Raw genomic sequence first — 25,855 nt, forward strand, 5'->3', positions numbered from 1 at the left:
AGTAAAACATTACAAAAGGTACCCAGATAATGCAGCTTTTACCACTCTCTCCAGTTAAAGGAGAAAAGACGTGTGCCTGTCTCAGCTGGTTCATAGCTGATACTCAGTAAAATTCAACAAAGCAATGACCTCAACAGGAGAAAAATTTTCTTCCAAGAATCTATAGAAAACGCTTGATGGCAAAAAAATAATAATAATAATTTTTTTTTTAAGAGATGGGGTCTTGCGCCAGGCACGGTGACTCACACCGTGAGCTTGCAGTGAGCTGAGATCCGGCCACTGCACTCCAGCCTGGGAGACAGAGCAAGACTCCGTCTCAAAAAAAAAAAAAAAAGAGAGATGGAGTCTTGCTGTGTTGCCAAGTGATCCTCCTGCCTCAGCTTCCGAGTAGCTGGGATCACAGGCGTGAGCCCCCGTGCCCAGCTCCGAGGGGCTTCTTGTAAGTTAGGAGGAAGCCCAGGCCTTCCCTCCAGATGTGGTTGAGCTGGAGCTCACTGGAGCTGGGGGAGAGAAAAAGGAAAGAAAGGAGAAGGGCACCCCAGAGAAGGCGCCTCTGTCCCACCCGCAGCGGAGACGTGTGAGCCACCACGCCGGGCCCCTCCTCAATTTCTAAGAACAACACTAGTTTGTAAAATAGACTTTGTTTTTTATTTTTGCTTTAATGATGCATTTGTCTGCTGTTCTCTGAACAGTGACTGCCTGCCGGGCTCCTCGCCGGGTGCTGGGGATGCCCCTGGAGCTTCCCTGCCCCCAGCAACAGGAGAAGGGAGGGCAGGGGCTGCGGGCCGCTAGAGAAGGTAGTGGTGCCGGAAGTAGGAGAGTGGCCACACGCGGAAGGAAGGGAGCCGTGTTGTCTGGGGACTGCAGGAGGGTAGGGGGCTGACGTGTGGGTGCAACCTGGGTAGACATGACCGGGACAGAGGGAAGATGCAGCGGCTATGTAACTGACACCGGGGCCAGGGCAGCCTGTGCGCTGAGAGCAGAGGAGCCCACGATGCCCTGGCTGGGCTTGGACATTGCCGGTGGGGAACAGAGGTGTTCCCACCCGGGCCAGCAGGCGACGCAGGAGTGTCCCAGTTTTCCCGGCACAGGCTCCTGGTGACCAGCAGGGACCCTGTCCCCACCTGGCACTGAGTTACCACAGCCCCAAGCTCTGGTTTTTGGATAAACCCTTGTCCATGGTGAGCTGTCTTCAGCGGTGAGCTCTGGGGCGAGAGAAGGCTGCAGTCAGGGACGTGGGAAAATGTCATTTCAGAGAGGCAGCTCGGAGGCTGAGAAATGGGCTTCTAGAACCTCACACTAACGTGCCTAAAGGAGGAGCAGGCATGGATCCCAAAGGTGCGTGTGTCCAGGCCTCCCTTGGCGGTCCCAGGCCTGCTGGCCTCGGTGTCCAGGTTGGCAGGGGCTGGCAGGTTGTGGTTCCCGCCGACACGGTGATGCTGCCCGCCCCAAGGCAAAGGGTGTCCTGGCAGGGGCCTGAGAGCATCTTCGGAGGAGTCCCTGCCCGGCACCACCTCCTCTCGGCTGGTCTCTCTGTTTTTAGGCTGCTTTGAACAGAATAAGCTCTTTTGTTACAAGAACAGGAGCCTAGAAAGCAGGTACGGACCAATGACTCATCCTAACCGCAGGAGTTTACACAGTAAGGACCGAAGCAGAAGCCCAGGACCCCAGCCCTCAGACCCACCGCCCCGCGGGACCTCGGGCTCAGGCCCAGGCGGCTTTGGCTGCTCATCTTCAAGGCCCCAAAGCTCCAATTTCTGCTGCTTTTTATTTTTATTTATTTTTGAGACAGGATCTCACTCTGTGGCCCAGGTGTGATTATAGCTCACTGCAGCCTCGACCTCCCGGGCTCAGGTGATCCTCCCGCCTCGGCCTACCGAGCAGCTGGGACCCCAGGTGCAGCCACAGTATACCAGCCTCTGCTCTCTTCCATACACGACGGAAGCAGCCGGGAGTGACACCTGCCCAGGTCCTCGTAGGTCTCCTCAGGTCCTGTCAGGTCATCAGGGCTGAGATTGGCTGAGGGTCGGGTGTTCACAGGCTGATTTCAGCCTGGGCCTGCTGACCACAGGGCCTGGGAGTAAACCCCATGTCCCTGAGACCTCTTTCCTGGTCTCCATCCTATCCCCAGGTAACTTGGCCTCTGCTTCATCTTGGATAAACTGTGACCCCACGGAGGTCAGAAAGCCAAACCCTGCCCCTGGGAGGTTCTCGTCCCATTTCAACTCCTTTTCTAATTCGGTGATGAGTCAGCAAACCTGACCCTGGAGTGGCGGTGCAGACAGGTCCCCGGCCAAAGGCCCTGGGTCTTCCAGCAGCTCTTGTTGTCACCGGGACCCAGCCTGCTCCCAAGGTTCCCGAGAGCGGTGGGGCTGTCCCCCACACCCAGGTCCCATCAGCGAGGCTGGGGGTCCTCTCCCCTCGCTGGCGGACGGGGAAGCCAGGCCCGCCTTCCTTCTGGGTCCTCGATTCTTGCTGGATCAACAGTGTCGCAAGTCAGACTCCTTAAAACTGCTTTCCAAGGGAACCCAAAATATCTGTTTCTAGAAGTGTTGGCAGTCAAGAGCTGGAGATGACTCACAGCACAGCCCAGCCAGCGTCTCCTCTTCCGCACCCACGCTGCTGGGTCTATTTCTAGACAGCTTGGTTGTGTGCGGAGTTCAGGGAACCTGGATCTTCCAGCGTCTTGTCTTCACTGGAATGTTCCATCAGTGGTTCTGTCCGGAGTATCTGGCGTGCTGTTTGCAGCCACTCCCCTGAAGCTCAAAGGCAATGATGAGCTCTCCCAGTGATCAAAGACAAAGTCACTTATGTTCCACATCATTGCCCCTTGCATTGATAGATATTTAATTGCATCGTGGAGGTTTTCTGAGGCAGGCAGTTGGAGTATGGAAGTGGTCATCATGGAAGCCAGTCGCGTTTGTGCTGTTTTCAGGAGGCCTTCATCCCAAGCCCTGCACCCCAGCCTGGCCACAGTGCCTAGCATCGCCTCCATCCCTGGGACAGGAAGCCAAGGGCCAGAGTAGCCCCTGCCTGTGAGCAGTGAGGGACTGTGCAGTGCTTTCATTCAATCCATCCCTGTTTTCTTATCAACAAAGTGAGGATGAGAATGCCTCAGAATCACAATGCTTACCTTTCAGGGTTGTTTTGAGGAGTAAGAGATGACACACGAGCGGGTTGCACCCAGCAGGCACTCCCTGTGTGCAGGGATCAGTGTGCACACAGCAGGCACTCCATGTGTGCAGGTCCCTCCTCCTTCTGGATGTTTACTGAGCGCCTCCCTGACAGTGCCCTGCATCCGCTGCAGGCGTCGTGCCCACTGAGGAGAGGCCTCTGGATCGAGTCCAGGTGGGCGCGGCTCCACCTTTCCCAGCTGCGGACCAGGAAGAGCCTCTCAAGCTGCTCTTCAGGGCCATGTGGAGCTGAGGTTGGTGCCACTGTCTGATGGCCTGATGGCTGCAGACCACCGGCTATGTCTAAATCCATGAAAGTCCTAAATGAGCTAACAAACTGTGAGATATTTTCTGTCCTCCTACTGGACACCCGTATTTCCACGAAGACCTGGAAGGCCCACTAGAACTCGGAAACGGGCCACCCCGAGTTGGGTTTTGGAAGGTGGTATCGGGAGCTCTTGCCTCAACCCCAGCCTGCAGTCTCCCAGCCAGGACCCTCCCGGCACCACTACAGCCCTCAGCAAATAGCTGTCCTTGGCTGCCTCTTGGGCTCAGGCCTGCGGTGGTGCCCTTGGAGGAAGGACCCAGGAAAGGCTCATGCAGACCCCGGAGGCTGGCTGGGGGTCTTTGGGCAGAGAAATCTCCATCCGGGGCCCTGGAATGTGGTCTAGAAGGTGAGGGTGGGGCACTCTGGGCAGACGTTCCCTGGGCCCTGCGACCACCCTGCCCTCCGGGTTGGAGGAGGCTGGGTGCCTCCCACAGCCTGGGTCTCCCGGCCCCACCACAGGGAGATCAGCTCAGCAAAGGCACACCCAGCGCTGAGACTCCTGGTCCCCAGAGCTTCACCCGGAGGTTAGGGCAGAACTTCATCTATCAGGAACTGAGGGTTCAGCCTTCTCCATCCCTCTCCCATCCTGCCCTGGGAGAGGCTGTCCCCAGGCTCAGGGGTTCCTTTGGCCTCTTGGCAGGGTTCTCAGGGGCACCAGCAGTGAGCTGCCTGTGGTGCTCAGTGGTGCCCAGCTGGAAGGTGGCCCCTGCCCCCCCCGGCTCACCTGGCCACAGTGAGACGTCCCCATGCAGGATCCTGCACCAGCTCAGCTTGCTGAGAACCCGGCCAAGGCAGGTGTCAAATATGGTAACCCGAGAAGACGGGAATTTCAACAGCCCCGGACACAGGGGCAGCATGATCCGGCGCCCAGCGCCAGGTCTGCTCTGATGGCACGGCCAGGATGGCGGGTCCCACACATTCCCACTCGTGTGGAAGCGCTGCACTACTAGAAGAAGAGGGTTTTATCACAGTAGCTAGCGCTGAGGGGACTGCAGTGTGGCCACCAGCCCTTATCTTGTTTGCTCACTGCGTGCGCCTGCACAGACCCGCCCGCCCCGCTGGGGACACACCGAGGAAGGGGCGTGGGGAGGCTGGAGGAGACAGGAGCCCTCCCACCATGCCCCTCCCCTGGCACAGGGCTGCATTTGCCCTCAGCCCCCAACTTACGGCTGCACAGAGCGGCAGAACTGGGGGTGCTGAGGTCCAGGGTTGGGAGGGGCTTAAAGCCTGAGAGGAGAAGAGGAGGAGAAACAGCAAATTAGCACAAGGTGGCCCAGGATGGGGACCAGGAAGTGACCGTGTGAGGTGGCCGTGTCCACCCATTGCGAGGGTCAGACCTGTGGGCTGGATCCTGAGCTGCCCTCTGGAGAAGGCAACCCTCCAGGCCTAGGCATCCCTGAGCTTCCCTGGGGGAGCAGAAGCAGCTGGGAAGCCTGTCCCACAGGAGGGACATCACGGGGCCCTTGAGCCGAGAGAGATGCATCTGGGTGTGAGGGGTATGGGGTGGGGTCTTGGTTGAGCAGCAGTTCAGGGAGGGCCACAGCAAGCTTAGCTGGTACCAGTTACTCGGGAGGCTGAGACAGAAGAATGGCTTGAGCTCAGGAGGCAGAGGTTGCAGTGAGCCAAGATTGCATCATCGCACTCCAGCCTGGGTGACAGAGCAGGACTCCGTCTCAAAAAAAAAAAAAAAAATTACAGTAATTGGCTGGGTGTGGTGACTCATGACTGTAATCCACACTTTGGGAGGCAAGGCAGGCAGATCTCTTGATCCAGGAGTTCGAGACCAGCCTGGGCATCATAGCAAAACCCCATTTCTACCAAAAAACAAAAAACAAAATTAGGCAGGTGTGGTGGCATTCATCTGTGGTCCCAGCTACTCTGGAGGCTTAGGTATAAGGATGGCTTGAGCCTGGGAGGCAGAGGTTGCAGTGAGCTGAGATAGTACCACTGCATTCCAGCCTGGGCATGACAGAGCCAGACCCTGTCTCAATTTAAAACATTATAAAAAACAAAACAAAAAAATACAGTGATGACCGGGCATGGTGGCTTATGCCTGTATTCCCAGGACTTTGGGAGGCTGAGGGGGCGGATAATTTGAGGTCAGGAGTTTGAGAACAGCCTAGCCAACATGGTGAAGTCCCATCACTACTAAAAATACAAAAATTAGCTGGGTATGGTGGCGCATGCCTGTAATCCCAGCTACTTGGGAGACTGAGGCGGGCAGATCATTTGAGCCCAGGAGTTCAAGACCAGCCTGGGCAAATGGCAAGACCTCAACTCTACAAAAAATATAAAAATTAGGTCAGGTGCTATGGCTGGCTGGGCATGGTGGCTTACGCCTGTAATCCCAGCCCTTTGGGAGGCCGAGGTGGGCGGATCACCTGAAGTCTGGCATTCAAGACCAGCCTGGCCAACATGGTGAAACTCCGTCTCTACTAAAAATACAAAAATTAGCCAGGCATGGTGGCACACGCCTGTCATCCTAGCTACTTGGGAGGCAGAGGCAAGAGGCTCCCTTGAACCTGGGAGGCAGAGGTTGCAGTGAGCCGAGATCACACCTCTGCACTCCAGTCTGGGCCACAGAGTGAGACTCTGTCTCAAAAAAAAAAAAAAAAAAAAGAAAGAAAGAAAGGACACAGCAAGAACCATAAAAGAAAATTGGATATATTGGACTTCATCAAAATTGAAAAGTTCTGCTTATTAAAAGACATCATTACAAAATAAATAGGTGAGTCATAGACTGAGAGAAAAATATTTATAAAATACACATTTGTCAATAAAAAGAAAAGGCAACTAAAAATGGGCAAACAATCTGAACAGGCACGTTACAAAAGATGACACACAGATGGCCAATAAGCACACGAAAAAGTACTTGACGTCATCAGACATTGAGGAAATACAAGTTAAAACCACATGAGATACGTCATCAGAAAGGCTAAAGCTGGAGTGATGGGGTGTTTAGCTGTGGTGTGGGCCCCGGAACCCCTCCTGCACACTTCGGGTAGATGTGTCAATGGTACAATCCTTTTGGTACAAGATCTGGTAGTTTCTTGTAAAACTAAATGTACAACTACCCTATAACCTGGAAACTGCTCTATCGAGTTTTTGTGGAGAGGCCGGGCGTGGCGGTGTGCGCCTGGAATCCCAGGCTTGAGGCAGGAGAATCGCCTGAACCCAGGAGGTGGAGGTTGCGGTGAGCCGAGATCACACCACTGCACGCCAGCCTGGGCGAAAGAGCAAGACCTTGTCTCTTAAAAAACAAAAAATCTGCCCGGGCGCGGTGGCTCACGCCTGTAATCCCAGCACTTTGGGAGGCCGAGGCGGGCAGATCACGAGGTCAGGAGATTGAAACCATCCTGGTTAACATGGTGAAACCCCGTCTCTACTGGAAATACAAAAAATTAGCCGGGCGTAGTGGCAGGCGCCTGTAGTCCCAGCTATTTGGGAGGCTGAGGCAGGAGAATGGCTTGAACCCAGGAGGTGGAGTCTGCAGTGAGCTGAGATGGCGCCACTGCACTCCAGCCTGGGCGACAGAGCGAGACTCCGTCTCAAAATAAAAATAAAAATCTCGAGGAACATCTTAGTCTTGCCATGAAAATAGTTCTGACCTCCCAGACCCCTCAGGGCATCAAATGAGTCCACACAGGAGAACCCCGCACCCCGTGGCCTCTACACGGACAGACTCAGGCGAAGTTATCACCCCACTTCTACTCAAACAGGAACATTCTCCCACAAAGCCACAGTGCTGGCGCTGCACTGAGGAAATTCACGGCGGTGTCTTTCTGTTGGAGCCCGATATCCAGTTCACGCTCAGGCTCCCGGCTGTGCCAGCATGTCACATGCAGTGTTTTTCCAAACCAGCGCCGAGACTCACGCTGTCCTTGGCCATGGGTTTCTAGTCCCTGTTGTGGCAGAAGTCCCCAGCCCTCCCCACTTTTCCCTCTCCGTGGTGGTTTGAGGACCCTGACTCAGAAGAGAAGGCACACCCCGGGCCCATCACTGAACAGCCCTCCCCAGTGCTCCTGAAACAGGCAGTGCTGTCTACAGCAGGCGTCTCGGCAGGAGAGGAGAAGCCACCTGGCTGCCGGCTTCCATCTCTGATTTCGTGCTGCTTTGGGTGATGGACGTGGACAGGGAACCACCCCAGTGTGGGCGGTGCCCATGACCCTCAGGCAACATGAGAACACAGCTGCTTCCACATGCCAGGAAGGCTGTTAGAAAATCCCACGTCACCCACCCTCGCCACCAGGAGTCACTCGGTGATCATTGGGCTGTGGCCCCGTGGTAGGATCGGCTTCCCACGGGTGGCCGCCCACACTAGGCTGGTTGGTCACTGCAAACCCACACTGCCTTCCCATGCCAGCTGGTCAGCTCAGGAGCCGGCCTTGCTTCTTGGTGTCCTCGGCCACAGCCCTTGTTCATCAGACATGAAGGGAGCTCACCAAGGACCACCCGATGGTGCAGAGTTCTTATCCAGCCACACAACGGCCTTCACGCAGCTGCCCTTCAGGAAATAAAATTTACTTTTAACCTGCCTGTGTGTGCACGCACTGTCTTGTTATTAAGTGCACCAACATATTTAATATTTCGATAACTTTTTCATTTTAATTGATTTTCTTTGCAAACAGATGTGTTTTATCTTATGGATTTGTCAACATCATTTGGGAAGAAGTTCATAGGGCTCAGCAGATAACCAGGTGGACCATGGCATAAAAATGTTAAGAACGTGCTTGCTTCAACAATACGTGTGCTAAAATTGGAACAATACAGAGAAGATTAGCAAATTAAAAAAAAAAGTTAGGAATTCAGTATGTTCAGGTACGGTGCCTCACGCCTGTAATCCCAGCACTTTGGAAGGCCGAGGTGGAAGGACTGCTTGAGGCCAAGAGGTTGAGACCAGCCTGAACAACATAGGAGACCCGTCTCTACTAAAAATAAAAAATTAGCTGGGTGTGGTGGTGCAAGCCTGCAGTTCTAGCTACTTAGGAGGCTGAGGTGGGAGGATTGCGTGAGCCCAGGAATTTGAGGTTGCAGTGAGCTGTGACTGCGCCATTGCACTCCAGCCTGGGCGACAGAACAAGACCTTGTCTCAAAAAACAAAACAAAACAAACCCCAACAACCTTGGTCTGGAGGATTTTGGATCCATCCTGGTCAAAATGTGTGCAGGGTCTTGTGGATGATCTGTGAGTTCACGCTGCCCTCACGTGAAGCCACGGTGTGGGTTATTCCACGGGTGGGGACACCCAATGGGCCACGTGGTTGGGGTGGTGACCTTGAGAGCTCTCCTTCTTGAGGGTCCTTGGCAGTGAGCAAGTCGCCGGCTCAGCAGCACCGTGGACATGGCTTTCCCACACTCCCCCAGGGTTTCGGCAGCCAGTCCTCACCCCCCGCCTGAATCAGCCGTTCCCCGAGGGGGCTGGTGTCTGGAGACATTCTCAGTCGGCTGTTCCTGCCATACTTCTTAGCTGGCATTTTCTGTAAGGAGAAGCTGTTCCTCATTAACTAGAAAAGGCTGGGTGACTGGTGATCCCTTTCCTTTCAAAGCCAGTCTTCAGAGGGAGGGATTCGCAGGATGTCACCTCCCGGTGACAAATGACATTTGCTTCCTTCCTCACTCTCTCTCTGGTGTCACTGTGGACTTACAGATTTTTACTTTTCTTTTTTGAGTTGGAGTCTCACTCTGTCACCCAGGCTGGAGTGTGGTGGTGCAATCTTGGCTCACTGCAACCTTTGCCTCCCAGGTTCAAGCATTCTCCTGCCTCAGCCTCCCGAGTAGCTGAGATTACAGGCACCCACCACCTCGCCCGGCTAATGTCTGTATTTTTATTAGAGACGGGGTTTCACCATGTTGGCTGGGCTGGTCTTGAACTCCTAACCTCAGATGATCCACCCGCCTCGGCCTCCCAAAGTGCTGAGATTATAGGCTCGAGCCAGATTTTCATTTAGTAATAGTTTACAATCAAAATAATCGATTGCTCTTTTTAATGTTCCAAATGACCCACACTTGGCCAGTGGGAGCCCCTGGTGGCCCAGCCCTCCACCCTGCCAGGCGTGGGCAAGTGTCCTCACCTCTGGCATGACCAGGTGCCAGGCACATCAGGACCTCCCCTGCCCCATCCTGGAGTCAGCCCCTTCTCCAAAGAGAGCGCCCCACAGCCCTGAGCAGCTGGGTGTGAAATCACAGCCGTCCTGCGGGCACAGAACGCAGCCTCTCTCTGCCTCAAGCTGTCATGTGTGAATGTTTCTCTCTCTCTCATTGACCCTTCCAGGCCCAGGATTTTCGGGGTGCCTAGAGCATACGTACTTTCCATTTTAAGGCTTATTTTCCCATATGCTGCATGATGTGGCCTCCTCGGGCATCCGAGGCCCCGCCAAGGGTTTCCAACATATGTCCATGACAAAACACCAGGCCCTTCTCCTCCCCTCACCCTGTGCCCCCACAAGTCCATTAGTAAGTCTTGCTGGCCCCACCTGGACGATGTTTCCAGCATCTGACCTGCCCTCCAGGCTGCCCTCACCCAGGCCTGCACACTCCCTGTGCCCACATCTCCAGTGCACATGGCTCCCTGCAGCCCTGCAGCTTTGCAGAGAAGGCAACGTTTCTGAGTTCCTCGTCACCAATGAGGCAGCTGGCCTCCCGGGCAGGTGACATGTGAGGCTGGCAGCAGCTCCCAGGGAGTGCCACAGCAGGGACTCCTGAGGTTCCTGAGATTGCTTGAGAGCTGTCACCTTGCTCCTGGCCTTCCTTAGGGTCCCATCCAGCAGCTGCGAGAGCCTTTGAGCACCTGCATGGGAACCTTTCTCCTTGGAACACCCGGAGTGGCTTCCACTCTCTGGGCCAGATCTGACTGATAGCCCCAGACAGCCCTTCCCCGCACAGGGTCGGGGGCAGTGGCGATGACCCTTTCCCAGGGCCTCCCTGTGACTGGCAGGAAATGTCAGCAACCACTGGCCACCTTCCCACTTGACTCAGACCTTAGTTTTCCATGATGACTGTTTCAATGATGGTTTATAAATATCAGATGCCAGGTTGTTTTTTTAAAAAGATGTGTGACAGTTCCTCAAAAGCTTAAACATATGAAACATAGAGTTGTCATGTGACATAGCAATTCTGCTCCTAGGACAGACCCAGAATACTGAAATCAGGGACTCAAAGAAATGCTTGCCCCGGGAGGCTCAGAGCAGTGCTCACAATGCCAAAAGGTGGAATCAATCTGGGGTTCCCTGACAAATGAATGGGCAAACTCAGAGTGGCACCCGGTCTACTGAACATATTTTGGCTCCTGTGCGGGCTGCACCTTTTGTCAATGGGTGTCTAGCACTGCACTCCAGCCTGGGCGATAGAGCAAGGCTCTGTCTCAAAACAAACAAACAAACAAAAAAGCAGTGCCAAGAACAGGAAGGTGTGATGGAATTGCTGTGGTAGGCCCTTAGACACACATGAAGTGCAGTGATGTTGTTTCAGGGTGGAATATGCTAAGTTGAAGGTGTGCATTGTATCACTTGGTAGACAGGGAGCTCCCAGGGGGACAGGGAGAGGAGAGAAAGCCATTCGAATTCAGCAAGCTTGCCCCCACTGTGGACACTGGCTGGGCTAAAGGCGAGGAGCCTGCAGAGGGCCCAGTGGGTCTGGGGGTGAGGAGGTGTCTCTACTGGGTGCACCCCCATCTCACTTCCTCCCTTCTGCAAGGCTAGGGGTCCACACACTGTTTCTATGGTTTTCATGGCCGCCCTCCACATTCCATCTGGCGATGGGCTGAGGAGTCTTAAATGGGCCAGCACCTCTCCGCCCTGCAGAGGAGCCTGCCTACGTAGGTCCAGGAGCGCCCATCGCCTCCCCGCCGTGCAGAGGAGCGTGCACTCCTCTCCTGTGCACACCCAGGAGCGCCCGTTGCCTCCTAGCCTGCCCGGATGCTGTCTGGTGCCATCGTCTACCGTGGCATTGGGTTCTCGGGGCGCAGCAGGAGGGTCTCAGAGCTCAGAGCTTGTGCCCGCCGGGGCCGTGTCTCTCAAGGCGCCCATGGCGGTCAGCCCTTCCTGTTGCGGCTTCCATGTGACCAGGCTGAGTCCCCAAGTCTCATTCAGAGGGGGGACTGGCGCAGCCGCCGCGCTCACGATCTTTCCCCTCAATGAGCAGCTTTGGTGAATCATCTCTGAAAAGACAGCTAAATTATTTAAAGCGAGCACATCCATGAGAGGGAACTGGTTGCTGGGGCCGCAGGCCTTGCTGTGAGCTGTCCACCAGGAGGGAGCTGGCTGTGCAGGGGCCATGAAGGCTGCAGGTGTGAAGGTGGAGTGGTTACTGGGCAGGGGCACAGTGTGACCCGCCTGGGCAGAGGGCCCTGGCCTGTCTCAGAGGTGAGCTCACAGGTCTGGAAATGGTCTGAATAGAAAGGATCGGTCTCCGGAGGAAAGCGTACTTTTCCTATTGCCAGAACCCTGTGGGGTTTTTGTTGATATTTCACTGGATTACAAATGTTGAAAATGTTGCAAAATGAACATCCTGGTGACTCTGGTGTTTCCTGACCCTCACAAACCTCTGCAGACGCTGTCAGATCGGACCCCAAACCACAGTGGGGCTGCGGTAGAGGAACTGCGGGAAAAGCAGGTTTCCTATAAGGAAAGACAAGAGGAAGCTCGCTCTCCACACCCAGACCACTGGGCGTGGTGGTCGGGGAGCCCTCAGGGGAGCCGTAGTGGGGCGTGGAGACCTGCTCCATTGTGCCCCTGACCAGGGCTGGGCCTGGCTCTGACTCCAGGGCGGGCAGTGATGCCACCTGTCTTCTGCAGACGAGAACACTGGGGCCCCCTGACTCCGGGGGGGCAGTGATGCCACCTGTCTTCTGCAGACGAGAACACTGGGGCCCCCTGACTCCGGAGGGGCAGTGATGCCACCTGTCTTCTGCAGACGAGAACACTGGGGCCCCCTGACTCCGGGGGGCCAGTGATGCCACCTGTCTTCTGCAGACGAGAACACTGGGACCCCCGGAGCTCGTTTCAAGAACGACTCCAGAGCCGGATGTTTGCAGTGGGAGGAGAGGAAGGGAGTGCCCAGCTGTGTCTTCTTCATCTCCCTGAACGCAGGAGGGGGCAGCCTGGCTGCAGGCCTGACCCCTGTGGGGAAAGCACACCCGGTGCAAAACTGTTCTCTGACTGATGTGACGATAAAAGTGAATGGCAGGTCCTTCTCACGCTGCATGTGAAAAGAAGGTCCTGCTGGAAAAAAGTGCCGCTGCTTGGCTCCAGCGCCCTGGCTTGTTCGGAGCAGGCTGCGGGCCACAGGGAGCCCCTCGAGGATCTGCTGGCTTCATGCTCTGAGCGCCAAGGTGGGTGCAGACGGGGTCTTCCTCAGCATCTTCAGGAAGGAAACAAGCACTGCCTTTCCTTGTGGGCCAAGTTCCAGGCCCTGCCCCTCCCTGAAGGGCAAGGGGCATTGGGGGACAAGGGATGGACCTCCTGGGGACACATCCTTTCCCAGGCCAGCCTGAGCACCAGAGTTTGATTTTATTAAGGGAGTCAGAAGGGGGCCCGTACAGACAGACCTTCATGGGACCACTATGGCCCAGACACCATGGCTACAGGCCACCCCCAAGAAGAGGGCAGGGTCAGGAGGCACAGGGACTCCAGCCCTCCAGACACAGCAGTCCCGGCCATCTCCTCACCCTGGTCCCTCACCCCAGCCCCACAGGACAACCATCACTGGCCACATAGAACTGAGGAGCTAGGACCCCACCAGGGCCAAGCCCTGACAGGGAGGGTCACCAGACATCAAAACGAGAGGGAGATGGGGAGAGAGAGAAAGAGGCAGTGGGAAGGAGAGAGAAGATGTTTTGGAATTTCATACTATTCAATGTTCAAAAATCAATCATCAGGGATAGCCGATTTCAGAATGTCAGAGTACGGCCCCCTCCAAATCTGTTTCTCCATAAAAGCAATGAGAATACTGGCAAAACTATAACAGTGAACTTTTTCAGAGCTTTGGAAATTCACCAAAGGGTTGCAACCCTCTGAGGAGCATCTCTACTAAAAAATACAACAAATTAGCCAGGCGTGGTGGCAGGCACCTGTAGTCCCAGCTACTCGGGAGGCTGAGGCAGGAGAATGGCGTGAACCTGGGAGGCAGAGCTTGAGCCAAGATTGTGCCACTGCACTCCAGCCTGGGCAGCAGAGCGAGACTCTGTCTCAAAAAACAAACAAACAAAATAATAAAAACAAAAAACAACTGAATCTCATTGGAACAATGAGTGTTGGGGCGTTTTAGCTGTCACTGTTTCTATCGCCCCCACCCACCCCTGCAGCGGCCTTGAAAACCAGCCTCCTGGCACCCACTGGCAGACTTAGGGTGGGTTTGGAGCTCCCAGAAGCCCCACCCCCTGTTAATTGTCATTATTTGACCCATCTGGCAGCTTCCTAGAAACACCCCATCCCCAACACCCCAACAACACCACCCCTTGAAGGGCTTGGTTTTATTGACCTGACTCAGACCTTGTTTATTCCAGAACAGCTTTTTCCCTGGGATGATTGTTGAGAACCATCTGTGGAAACTGCTTCGCATCACAGCTGCCTAGCTGGTGTTACCAGGAGGGGCAAACAAGAAGACCAAAACCTTAAAAGGAAAAGCTGGCGAATGGGATGTCCACAGGGGGTTTGAAAGGCCGACCTGTTCCTGGGAATCTGGAAATTAGAAATCACTGATAGAAGAAAATTTGGGAAATTCACAAACATGTGGCAGTTAAGTAACATACTCCTAAATCACCAATGAATCAAAGAGGAAATCACAAAATAAATTAGAAAATACTTTGAGATGAATGAAAACAAAACCAGAACATATCAAGATTTATGGAACGCAGAAATGAAGTGGCTGGAGGAAAATTTATAGCTGTAAACACCTGCATTAATAAAGAAGAAGGAAAAACAATGAGATACCACTACATGTCCATTAGAATGGTGAAAATCCAAAGCACTGACAACACCAAATGCTCGTGAGGACGTGGAGCCACAGGAACGCCCATTCATTGCTGGTGGGAATGCAAAATGGTGCAGCCACTTTGGAAGGCAGTTTGGCCCCATCTTACAAAAGTCAACACGCCCCTTCCACAGGACCTGGCAACCACGCTTTTCAGTATTTACCCAGATGAGCTGAAAACTTCTATCCACACAAAAACCTGCACACAGGACTGGCTGTGGTGGCTCACACCTGGAATCTCAGCACACTGGGAGGCCAAGGCGGGAGGATCACTTGAGCCCAGGAGTTCAAGACTAGCCTGTGCAATAAAACGAGATCCCATTTCTACAAAAATTTTTAAAAATTACCCAAGTGTGGTGACACACACCTGTGGTCCCAGCTACTCAGGAGGTTGAGGTGGGAGGATGGCTTGAGGCCAGGAGTTCAACACTACAGTGAGCTATGATCACACCACTGCATTCCAGCCTGGGTGACAGAGAAAGACCCTGTCTCAAAAAAACAAAACAAAACCAAAAAACCAACCAAACAAAAACCTACACCTGGATATTTATAGCAGCTTTATTCATAACTTCCAAGACTTGAAAGCAACCAAGATGTCCTTCAGTATGTGAATGGGTAAATAAACGGCGATGCATCCAGATAGTGTCCAGACTATCATCCAGCACTGAGAAGAAATGAGCTGTCAACTGTGAAAAGATGTGGAGGAACTTTAGATGCGTATTGCCAGGTGACAGAAGCAGTCTGAAAATCCTACCTACTAGGTGATTCTGTATGGGAGGAAAAGCCGTACCTCTACCCTCTTGGGGTCTTCAGCTGGGTCTGAGAATCAAACTGACCTAAGTCAGATTAATAGGAGAAAAGCAGGGCTGGGTGCGGTGGCTCACACCTGTAATCCCAGCACTTTGGGAGGCCGAGGTGGGTGGATCACTTGAAGTCAGGAGTTCGAGACCAGCCTGGCCAATATGGTGAAACTCCGTCTCTACTAAAAATACAAAAATTAGCCAGGTATGGTGGCAGGCACCTGTAGTCCCAGCTACTTGGGAGGCTGAGGCAGGAGAATCACTTGAACCTGGGAGGCACAGGTTGCAGTGAGCTGAGATTGTGCCACTGCACTCCAGCCTGGCAACAGAATGAGATTCCATCTCAAAAACAAACAAACAAAAAAACAACACAGGAGAAAAGCAGATTTTGTTTTACAGGTACATGGAAGTCCCCACAAGAGGATGAAGACCCAAAGCCAGGCCTAAATGTCTATAGATTAGGTTGAGCAAAGAGAGGAAATTGTGGAAAAGTCACTAAAATATATGAGGCGACTAAAGGAAGACAAGAATTATTTTAACAAGATCTGTTTGTACAGATTTCTCTCTGCCTCGAATCCCCGTCGCTGGCGATAAAAATGTTCCTTTCCTACTGGTGTAGGGAACTGGGCTCTTACATGGGAATTTAATCTACTTTCAGGAAGAAAAGCGGGGGGTCTAAGCGTACTTCTTGCAGCTACTTTTATTTTTAGTGCCTTTAGCTAAAATAATTCTTATACCATAGTGGCAGGTTTTTGGCTGGTATATTCCCTTCAATTCCGACTATATGATGTCTGGAAAAGACAAAACTATGAAGACAGTAAAAAGATCAGCGTTCGCTGGGGCAGGAGGAGGGAGGCATGAATAAGGAGGGCCCAGAGGACTTTTAGGGCCATAGAATACTCTGCATGATACTGTACTGATGGATCCATGCCATATGCATGTGTGAAAACCCACAGAATGTACAACAAAAGTAGGCTGGGCGCAGTGGCTCACGCCAGCAATCCCAGCGTTGTGGGAGGCCGGGTGGATGACCTGAGGTCAGGAGTTCGAGACCAGCCTGGCCAACAGGATGAAACCCCATCTCTACTAAAAATACAAAAATTAGTTAGGTGTGGTGGTGGGCGTCTGCAATACCAGCTACTCGGGAGGCTGAGGCTGGAGAATCACTTGAACGCAGGAGGCGGAGGTTGCAGTGAGCTGAGATCACACCACTGCACTCCAGCCTGGGTGACAGAGTGAGACTCCATCTCTAATAATAATAATAATATTATTATTATTATTATTATTAATGCTAAGGACAGTCATGTATGAGTTGCTGTGGGAACATGTTTTCATTTCTTTGGGAGCTTTACCTAGCAGTGGAACTGTGGGTCACACAGTAACTCTATGTTGAACTTTTGGAGAGGCTGCTGCCCTGCTACCAGAAGTGTTTGCACCATGCTGCATTCCTATGAGCGTCCCCTTCAGTGCTCTCTGTGACCTGCCTGTTTTACTATAAGCATCTGAGTGGGTATGAAGCAATGATTCATCGTAGTTTTGATTTGCATTGCCTTAAGCTTACTGGTGTTGACCGTTTCTTCATGTGGTGCTGGTGGGAGTGTCTTTTATTATAATACGTTAGTGTCTAATATATTATAATTAGTGTATAATGAACAATGAGGAAGGCCAGAGGTGACTTTGGTCGCCGTCTTGGTTTCGGTGGGTTTTGGCGGGTGTCTTTATTGCTTTATCAGCAGGGTCTTTGTGACCTGTGTCTTGTGATACCAGTCCTGCTGACCTCCTACCTCATCCTGTGGCTAAGAATGCCTGGCCTCCAGGGAATGCAGCAGCCCAGCAGGTCTCAGCCTCGTTTTACCCAGCCCCAATTCAAGAAGGAGTTGCTCTGGTTCAAATGCCTCTGACAGTAGGAGGAGCTGAAGATTATCGGGGCTGTCAGGGCAACTGACCATAGCTAGGAAATGGCAGGGCCTGAGGACTGTGGAGCTGACACCTGAGTGCAGTGGGGAGCGGGGCAGTTATCTGGAAGGCCGCTTTTGAGGAAACGTGCCCCCACTAGCACATCTGATGGGGACAGGGCCACACGAGGATGGCAGGAACAGGGCTGCAGGAGCTTCAGCCAGAGAGGAAACAGGAACTCCGGGAGGGGCTGGACCTGTGGGCTCTGTCCAGCATCCTGGAACATACGTAGCAAGGAAGGAAGGGTGTGGCAGGGGTGGAGGTGCCGCCCAGAGCACCAGTGTTTGGGAGGGCACGCCCACCTGTTCCGGAGCAGACACTTTAGAGGCACTCAATAAACACTAGCCCCTGTTTTATTGACTAATGATAGTCAATGTGAAAGGAAAATAAACCTTGGGACCCCAAAATTACTAAGTTATTTATACTGAAGGGAAAAGTCAAGCAGGGAACTGCTTAGGGCCAACCTGCCTCCCACTCTATTCAAAGTCATCCCTCTGCTTACTGAGATAAGCATATCTGATTGCTTCCTTTGAAAAGGCTAATCAGAAACTCAAAAGAATGCAACCATTGGCCTGGCGTGGTGGCTTACACCTATAATCCCAGCACTTTGGGAGGCCGAGGCAGGCAGATCACTTGAGGTCAGGAGTTCAGGACCAGCCTGGCCAACATGGTGAAACCCCGTCTCTACTAAAAATACAAAAATTAGCCGGGCATGGAGGTGGGCAACAAGCGCCCGTAATCCCAGCTACTTGGGAGCCTGAGGCAGGAGAATCACTTGAACCCAGGAGGCAGAGGTTGCAGTGAGCTGAGACCATACCACTGCACTCCAGCCTGGGCAACAGGCTGTCTCAAAACAAAACAACAACAACAACAACAAAAAACCAGAATGCAACCATTTGTCTCTTGTCTACCTGTGACCTGGAAGGCCCCTCCCCACTTCAAGTTGTCCTCTTTCCAGACCAAACCAATGTCCTCTGCATTAGTCCATTTTCACACTGCTGTAAAGACAACATGCCCAAGACTGGGTCATTTAGAAATAAAAGAGGTTTCATTGACTCATGGTTCTGTAGGGCTGGGGAGACCTCAGGAAACTTACAAATCATGGTGGAAGGGGAAGTGGCATGTCTTACATAGTGGCAGGCGAGAGACTGGTGAGCGAAGGGGGAAGAGCCCTTGATAAAACTATCAGATCTCATGAGAACCTCCTCACTATCACACGGACAGCAGGGTGGAACCCTGGCACCCAGTCACCTCCCACCAGGTCTTGACCTAAATGTGTGGGGATATAGGAATTGCCATTCAAGATGAGATTTGGGTGGGGACACAAAGCCTACCCATATCAGAGTCTTACATATATTGATTAACATCTCGTGCCTCCCTAAAATGTATAAAACTAAGCTGTGTGCTGACCACCTTGGGCACAGGTCGCCAGGTCCTCCTGAGGCTGTGTCACAGATGTGCGCCCTTAACTTTGGAAAAAATAAACTTCCTAAATTGACTGAGACTTGTCTCAGATATTCGGGGTTCATATCAAAGACCAGGGCAAATGCCTAGTCATGAGCGTGGGTACATGGAAAGAGATGGGGACAGGCCACACATGAGCAAAGCCAGCATGGGCCCCACAAGCATCAGAAGGGGGTGAGGCCCCACCTCATGAGCAGACTCTGTACTCACTGGTCCAGGGGGGCTGTTGGAGGTGCAGGCAGTTGGTATTGGCAGCCAGGCCACAGGGGAATCGTGCACATCTGAACTGAACCCTCCTCAGGAGAGACGTTTTTAAATTTCACTTAAACCACGACCTCTTCATTATACAGGTTATAAAATACACTGTTGCCAGGTTTGCTGTGAAATGGCTTGCCTCTCAGCAGGCTGCTTGCTGTGTGTATTAATCAGAGTTCAATTACAGACCGTCTGGCGTTTGTGCATGTCCCAGCTGGGCTGGTGTGTGCTGTGACAATTGTCCACACCTGGGGGTCTATCTACTGGATCCTCAAGGAGAAAGCTTCCTTCGTGGACGGCACGACCATTTCCATGCACACAACCCTGGCGGGGGGAGCTGAGTTTGCCTGAGTCCCTCAGCAGTCACAGTGATAGGTGCTTCACATTTGTTTCTCATTTTAGCCTCACGACAGCTCTGCTGTCAATTCTGATTCCAAGTCTCCCCAGAGGTCAAACAAGGCTGGGAAGCTGAGTGACCTGGCAGGGACCTGACCGTTGCAGGGAGGGGGCTGTGGATGGAGCCAGAGGCTTCCAAAGAGATGGGAAAGCATCCAGTTTGCAGACCAGGAATCAGCACATCTGGAACCGTGAGGTAGGGAGGAGCTTCGAGATCATCCAGGGGGACCTCCTACCTGCCGGGGACTTCCACTCTATTCCCTCCCAAGCAGCTCTCTGCTCAAAGTCTGTGTGAGCAAGGGTCCCTGACAGCTTAACTGGGGTCGGGGGAAGGATGAGCTGCCCCTCCTATTTAATTTAATTTAATTTAATTTTTTTTTTGAGACAGAGTTTTGCTCTTGTTGCCCAGGCTGGAGTGCAGTGGTGCGATCTCGTCTCACTGCAACCTCTGACTCCTGGGTTCAAGCAATTCTCCTGCCTCAGCCTCCCAAGTAGATGGGATTACAGGCACGTGTCACCACGCCCAGCTACTTTTGTATTTTTAGTAGAGACGGGGATTTCTCAATGTTGGCCGACCTGACCTCTGGTGATCTGCCCCCCTCAGCCTCCCAAAGTGCTGGGATTATAGGCATAAACCACCGCACCTGGTCTATTTTAATTTTATTTTTTTGTGAGACAGGATCTCACTCTGTCACCCAGGTTGGAGTGTGGTGGCACCATCGGGGCTGCAGCCTCAACCTCCCCAGGCTCAAGTGGTTCTCCCACCTCAGCTTCCCGGGTAGCTGGGACTATAGGTTCATGCTACCATGCCTGGCGAATGTTTCTATTTTTTGTAGAAACAGGATCTCACCATGTTACTTAGGGTGGTCTCGAATTCCTGGACTCACGCAATCCTGCCACCTCTGCCTCCCAAAGTGCTGGGATTATAGGTGTGAGCCACCACGTCCGGCCTGCCCCTCCTATTTTGTTCTAATTATTTATGAGGGGTTGTCCAAAGATGCTCTCCAGCTAGAGACTGAGCTTTTACTCCCTGCAGCTGTGTGACCTCAGGCAAGTTTGTCTCGAAGGTGCTTCCGCTGCACAGGTATAGCATGCAATGAACGGGGGCTATAGTCATGACGACGACAATGGTGATGATGGTGCTTTGCCCTGATTCTGATTGGCTGGGTCAGTGAAGGGCTGGGGCGCTTCCTCCTGAACATGATTCAATGAACTGCCTCAGAGAAACACTCCTGCACCTCACAATGTTCCCCCTCGTGCTCTTGTCTTCTCTTTCCTACCAGATTCCAAATTCCCTTCCCAAGAGGTGGCACGAACTCGTGAGTCCCAGCTGCCACCAACAGAGAAGTAAGCGAGCCGTGTCCTTCGTCGATCCGGCCAGTCAGCATCTCCGTCTCTCCATGCAGGCCAGGCAGCTCCTGATGCGGCACTTCCTCCTGGCAGCCTGGCAGCTTTGCATCTGTAAGGCGTATATTACTGTAGAGTGACTTTCAGCGTTACATAAGTCAGTCGTGTGTATTGCAGAAAGAGAGAGGAAAAGAGAACGCTGAGCGTTCGGGTGGGTTTGCCTACCCTGGATTCACGTGTCGAAGCCCCAACCCCCAGCACTGCAGAAGGGGACTGCGTTGGAGATGAGGTCCAAACAGAGGTGACTAGAGTAAAATGAGGTTGCTAGGGTGGGCCCTGATTGGACCGGTGTCCTTGTAAGAAGAGCAGATGAGGACACACACACGCACAGAGGGACGGCCCTGTGGGGATATAGAGAGGAGATGGCGTCTACATGCCAAGAAGAGGCCTCAGAGGAACCAGCCCTGCCGAAGCCTTGATCTTGGGCATCCAGCCCCCAGGATGTGAGAGGATCTGTGTCTGTGGCTGAGGCCCTGCACCCTGTGTTCTGTGCACAGCAGCCCAGGAGGCAAATCCAGCACATCAGCAAGGCTGAGAACACGCTTGTCTTTGTGGCTCCTACTGCCAGAGGCCACCACACAAGCAAGGGACTGCAGTCTCCCTGCTGTTAGGAGTTTGCTCCATGTCTGTCCTTGCAGACAGCACCTCCATTGTGGAGCCTTCCAGGAGATGGGCGCTGCTCAGGCTGGGTGCACAGCAGGGCCAAGGCAGGGCAGGGCTCCTGTATCAGGGCCCGAGTCGGGTTGCCAGGTACAGCCCTGTCGGGGAAAGGCCTCCAAGGAGGTGGATTTGTAGAGGAGAGACTCAGGGACAGAATTTCAGAGACACCTGTCAGTGGCTTTCCCCAGATTCACCGGATCCACGCAGAGACCTGGGAGGCCAGCTGGGCAGCGCCCACCACCACTTTTGACCATGCAGGAAGCAGCGGCTCTGAACAAGACAATCTGCCCCCAGCAGAACCCCCAGAGGGTCCGGACAAGACGATCTGCCCCCAGCAGAACCCCCACAGCGACGGCACGCACACAGACTCCTCCAGCATGGCCACCCCTCCCAACAAGGCCATGTCCAAAGGCAGGGGGTGCCTGTGGTGGCAGAGAACCCATGCCTCCTGCCCCTTACTGCACCGCGCTCAGGAGGCACCAGGGACTGAGCCCTTCCAGCCCTGGCGAAAAAGAGGAACAAAACCACACTAATTTAACAAGACTGGATTCAGTCTGTGGCCTGTCCTGACACTGAAGGAGGGCTTATTTTTTAGTGTAATGACAGGACCAGAGACGTTAGGAAATTAACCAGATAAGAACTGAAACTGAGGGAAAGGCCCTGAAGTTCCTCCTCTAGTGTTTCCAAGAAGTGAGGCTCGGCTTGTGTTTAGCGGCCTCTGTGGTGCCTTCCTCCGCGGTGGCCCCAGGCAGGAGGGGTGTGGTCTGAGTGCCCTTATCTAACGCTCTCTTTTCTCCCAGAAATAACTCTTCTGTTACTCCCAGTTCTGAATTTTTTTTTTTTTTTTAAAGACAGCGCCTCTTTCTGTCACCCAGGCTGGAGGGCAGTGGTGCGATCTTATCTCATCTCGTTGCAAACTCCACCTCCTGGGTTCAAGCGATTCTCCCACTTCAGCCTCCTGGTAGCTGGGATTTCAAGTACCCGCCACCAAGCCCAGCGAAGTTTTGTATTTTTGTAGAGATGGGGTTTCACCATGTTAGCTAGGCTGGTCTTGAACTCCTGACCTCAAATGATCTGCCCGCCTCAGCTAGGATTACAGGCGTGAGTCACTGTGCCCAGCCTTGAAATTTGTTTGGGTGGGGGGTGCACAGAGAGGAAGTTTATTTGGTGAATGCTGATGGCAAACATCATCCAAGAGAGACAAGATGGGAAAGGTGCTACCACCGGAGGCCCGAGGGAGCCTCAGGCTAGATATGTAATGTCACCCAGGGAAAGGCCTGGGCTCTGGGAGGCTGGGGAGACCCTCAGCCATTCAGCACCCTGCAGACGAGCACTTCAGAGTCGAGGCAACCACTGTTGTCCTCATGCCCTGCCACCAGCATCTCTCCTCCTTCTTCTGTCGTCTTCTCACCCAGTGAGACAAGAACGTGCCGGATTTCCGCACCCATGACGGTGCCATTTCCTTCCTCGTCAAATACCTGAAGTCTTTCCACATAATCCTCATAGGTGCCCTGGTCCTCGTTCCTGGCCACCGTCCGCAGCATGGGCAGGAAGTGCTCAAAGTCCAGCACCTTTACATTCACCTCATACTCTCAGGGTTCCCCAGGACCTCGAGCGCCTCGGCGTTGGTGGGGTTCTGGCCCAGGGCCCTCGTCACGTCCCCACAGGGGCTAGAAGGACCTTGCCATCACCTGTTCAGTCGAACAGCCGAAGCAGCCTTGAACTCTGCACTGGTCCTCGGTGAAGTCGCACATCTTGGACTGCTCAGCTTTGTGGGACCTCTCCCTGCAGTGATAGCTCAGTGAAATATTTTATAATCACGATCTGTGTCTGCACCTAAATCGTCCTGCCTAAAGCACTGAATAGCCTTCCGAGAAAACTTCGCTTCATGCTAACTCGCTGGGCTTTTTTCTGGAAGACTTCCTTGGCCCCACCAGCATCAGTACTTAAGCTGCTCCTTTCCCTGTTTCTCAGGAATTAGGTGGTAAATCGGATCTGTGAGCTGTTGGGTTCTCCTGCACGCCTTTAAAATACCAAATCGCAGGGCGCGGTGGCTCACGCCTGTCATTCCAGCACTGTGGGAGGCTGAGGCGGGTGGATCACCTGAGGTCAGGAGTTTGGGACCAGCCTGGCCAACATGGTGAGACCCCATCCTTACTAAAAATACAAAAATTAGCCAGGCATGATGGTGGGCACCTGTAATCCCAGCTACTTGGGAGGCTGAGGCAGGAGAATCACTTGAACCCGGGAGGTGGAGATTGCAGTGAGCCGAGATCCTGCCATTGCACTGCAGCGTGGGTGACAAGAGCAAGACTCTGTCTCAAAAAGAAAGGAAGAAAGAAAGAAGGAAGGAAGGGAGGGAGGGAGGGAGGAAGGAAGAAAGGGAGGGAGGGAGGGAGGGAGGGAGGAAGGAAGGAACGAAGGAAGGAAGGAAGGAAGGAAGGAAGGAAGGAAGGAAGGAAGGAAGGAAGGAAACAAATTTGTCAGGCTTGGTGGCCCATGCCTATAATCCCAGCACTTTGGGAGGTCGAGGTGGGCAGATTACCTGAGGTCAGGAGTTCGAGACCAGCCTGGTCAACTTGGTGAAACCTCATCTCTACTAAAAACACAATATTAGCTAGGGGTGAGGACACACTCCTGTAATCCTAGCTACTCAGGAGGCTGAGGCAGGAGAATCGCTTGAATCTGGGAGGCAGAGGTTGTAGCGAGCTGACATTGCGCCATTGCACTCCAGCCTGGGCAACAAGAGCAAAACTCTGTTTTAAACAACAACAACAACAACAACAAAACAACAAAAACAAAAAACAACAACAAAAAACCCCAAATCTATTGGGAAGCTAAAGTGGGAGGATCACGTGAGCCCAGGAGTTCAAGAGCAGCCTAGCAACATAGTGAGACCCTGTCTCTACCGAAAAAAAGACAATTTAGCTGAGCATGGTAGCTCACAACTGTAGTCTTAGCTACTGCGGAGGCTGAGGCAGGAGGATCACTTGAGCCCAGGAGGTCGAGGCTGCAGTGAGCAGCACTGCAGAGTGCAGTGATCACACCACTGCACTCTAGCTAGGGTAAGTGATAGAGTAAGACCCTGTCTCAAAACAAATAAACTCAAAATTTGAACAGGTGAATTTTTTTTTATTTATTTTTTATTTTTTGATTCGCAGTCTTGCTCTGTCGCCCAGGCTGGAGTGCAGTGGTGTGATCTCAGCTCACTGCAAGCTCCGCCTCCCGGGTTCACGCCATGCTTCTGCCTCAGCCTCCTGAGTAGCTGGGACTACAGGCATCTGCCGCCACAGCCGGCTAATTTTTTGTATTTTTAGTAGACATGGGGTTTCACCATGTTAGTCAGGATGGTCTCTATCTCTCGACCTCGTGATCTGCCCGTCTCGGCCTCCCAAAGTGCTGGGATTACAGGCGTGAGCCACCGCACCTGGCTGTGAATTTTTAGAAATTGTATGTATGGTTTTTTGTTTTGTTTTGTTTTGTTTTCCCCAGAGTGCAATTTGAAAAAATATTTGTGTAAAAGAGAGACACTAAAGTTTTTGCTTGCTCGTGTGCGCATGGCCTGTGTCCTGGGGTGCAGGCGTCTGGGAGGAAAGGAGGCCTTCCTTTGAGAGATGACATTACCCCGTGGTTTCTAAGGGGGAAACGCATCACTGGGGAGTTGAAGTGGGTCTGTCCCCTTCCCTGTGTCAGGGGCCTGCTCAGGGCAGTGGTTCCTGCCTTCATGAGGAGGCTTTTGTGAATTTAAGGGGCCGGTGGTCTTCAGTTCGGAAACAGGCCTGCAGAGTAGGGTGTGGGTCCCAGGAGGTGCTCTGGTCAAAGCCGCATTTCTAAGCAAGGGGGAGGCTGAGGTCTCCTTTGCAGTCCCCTGTGTCACGTAGGCCTCCGGGCGGTGGACACTCAGTGGGGTTTGGGTGCACGGGGCATGCGGGGCGTCTTAACTCCTGTGAAAGACACCAGAGGGGAGTGGGACTGGCAGGCGAGCCTCAGACCCAGGCCCCAAGCAAAGGCTGGTGACCAGGAGCATGGGGCCGCATACCCCGCCTGCTCGGACTGGCTGGGGTGCCTGAAGGGGGCAGCCTCAGCCTGCATCCCAACAGCCTCCACTTGGTCTCTCTCTGTCTCTGCTCCTTCCTCAGCCAGGACCTTGGAGCTCCTCAGACTCTGACACTTGCTGAGAAGGTGCGAAGCATGGACCACAGCTCGCAGCTTTCACCTGCCCAGGCCCCACACAGGGCTTTGCAGGTCCACAATCTCCACCACGCAGCCACTGCACAGTGCAGTTACTGTTGCCCCACTTTGCAGGAGGAGATAAGATCTGGACTCACACCCAGGGCTGCTACTCTGTGCAGACACTTCCCCACCTGCTGGCGCTGGCTTGCTCTTGTGACCTTGACTTTGACCTCCAGGCTGATGAGGCCAGGCTCCTCTGGCGGTCGCTCTCTACTC

The 25,855-nt window shown here is 53.2% G+C and overlaps 1 pseudogene; it reads right to left on the reverse strand.

The window, feature by feature from the left end:
• Positions 1-21,859: 21,859 nt before the first annotated feature.
• On the reverse strand, positions 21,860-23,719 carry LOC140710501 (myosin light polypeptide 6-like; annotated as a pseudogene).
• Between the last annotated feature and the right edge of the window lie 2,136 nt (positions 23,720-25,855).

Source organism: Chlorocebus sabaeus, chromosome 2 (genome assembly GCF_047675955.1).
Source record: "Chlorocebus sabaeus isolate Y175 chromosome 2, mChlSab1.0.hap1, whole genome shotgun sequence".
Taxonomy (NCBI): domain Eukaryota; kingdom Metazoa; phylum Chordata; class Mammalia; order Primates; family Cercopithecidae; genus Chlorocebus; species Chlorocebus sabaeus.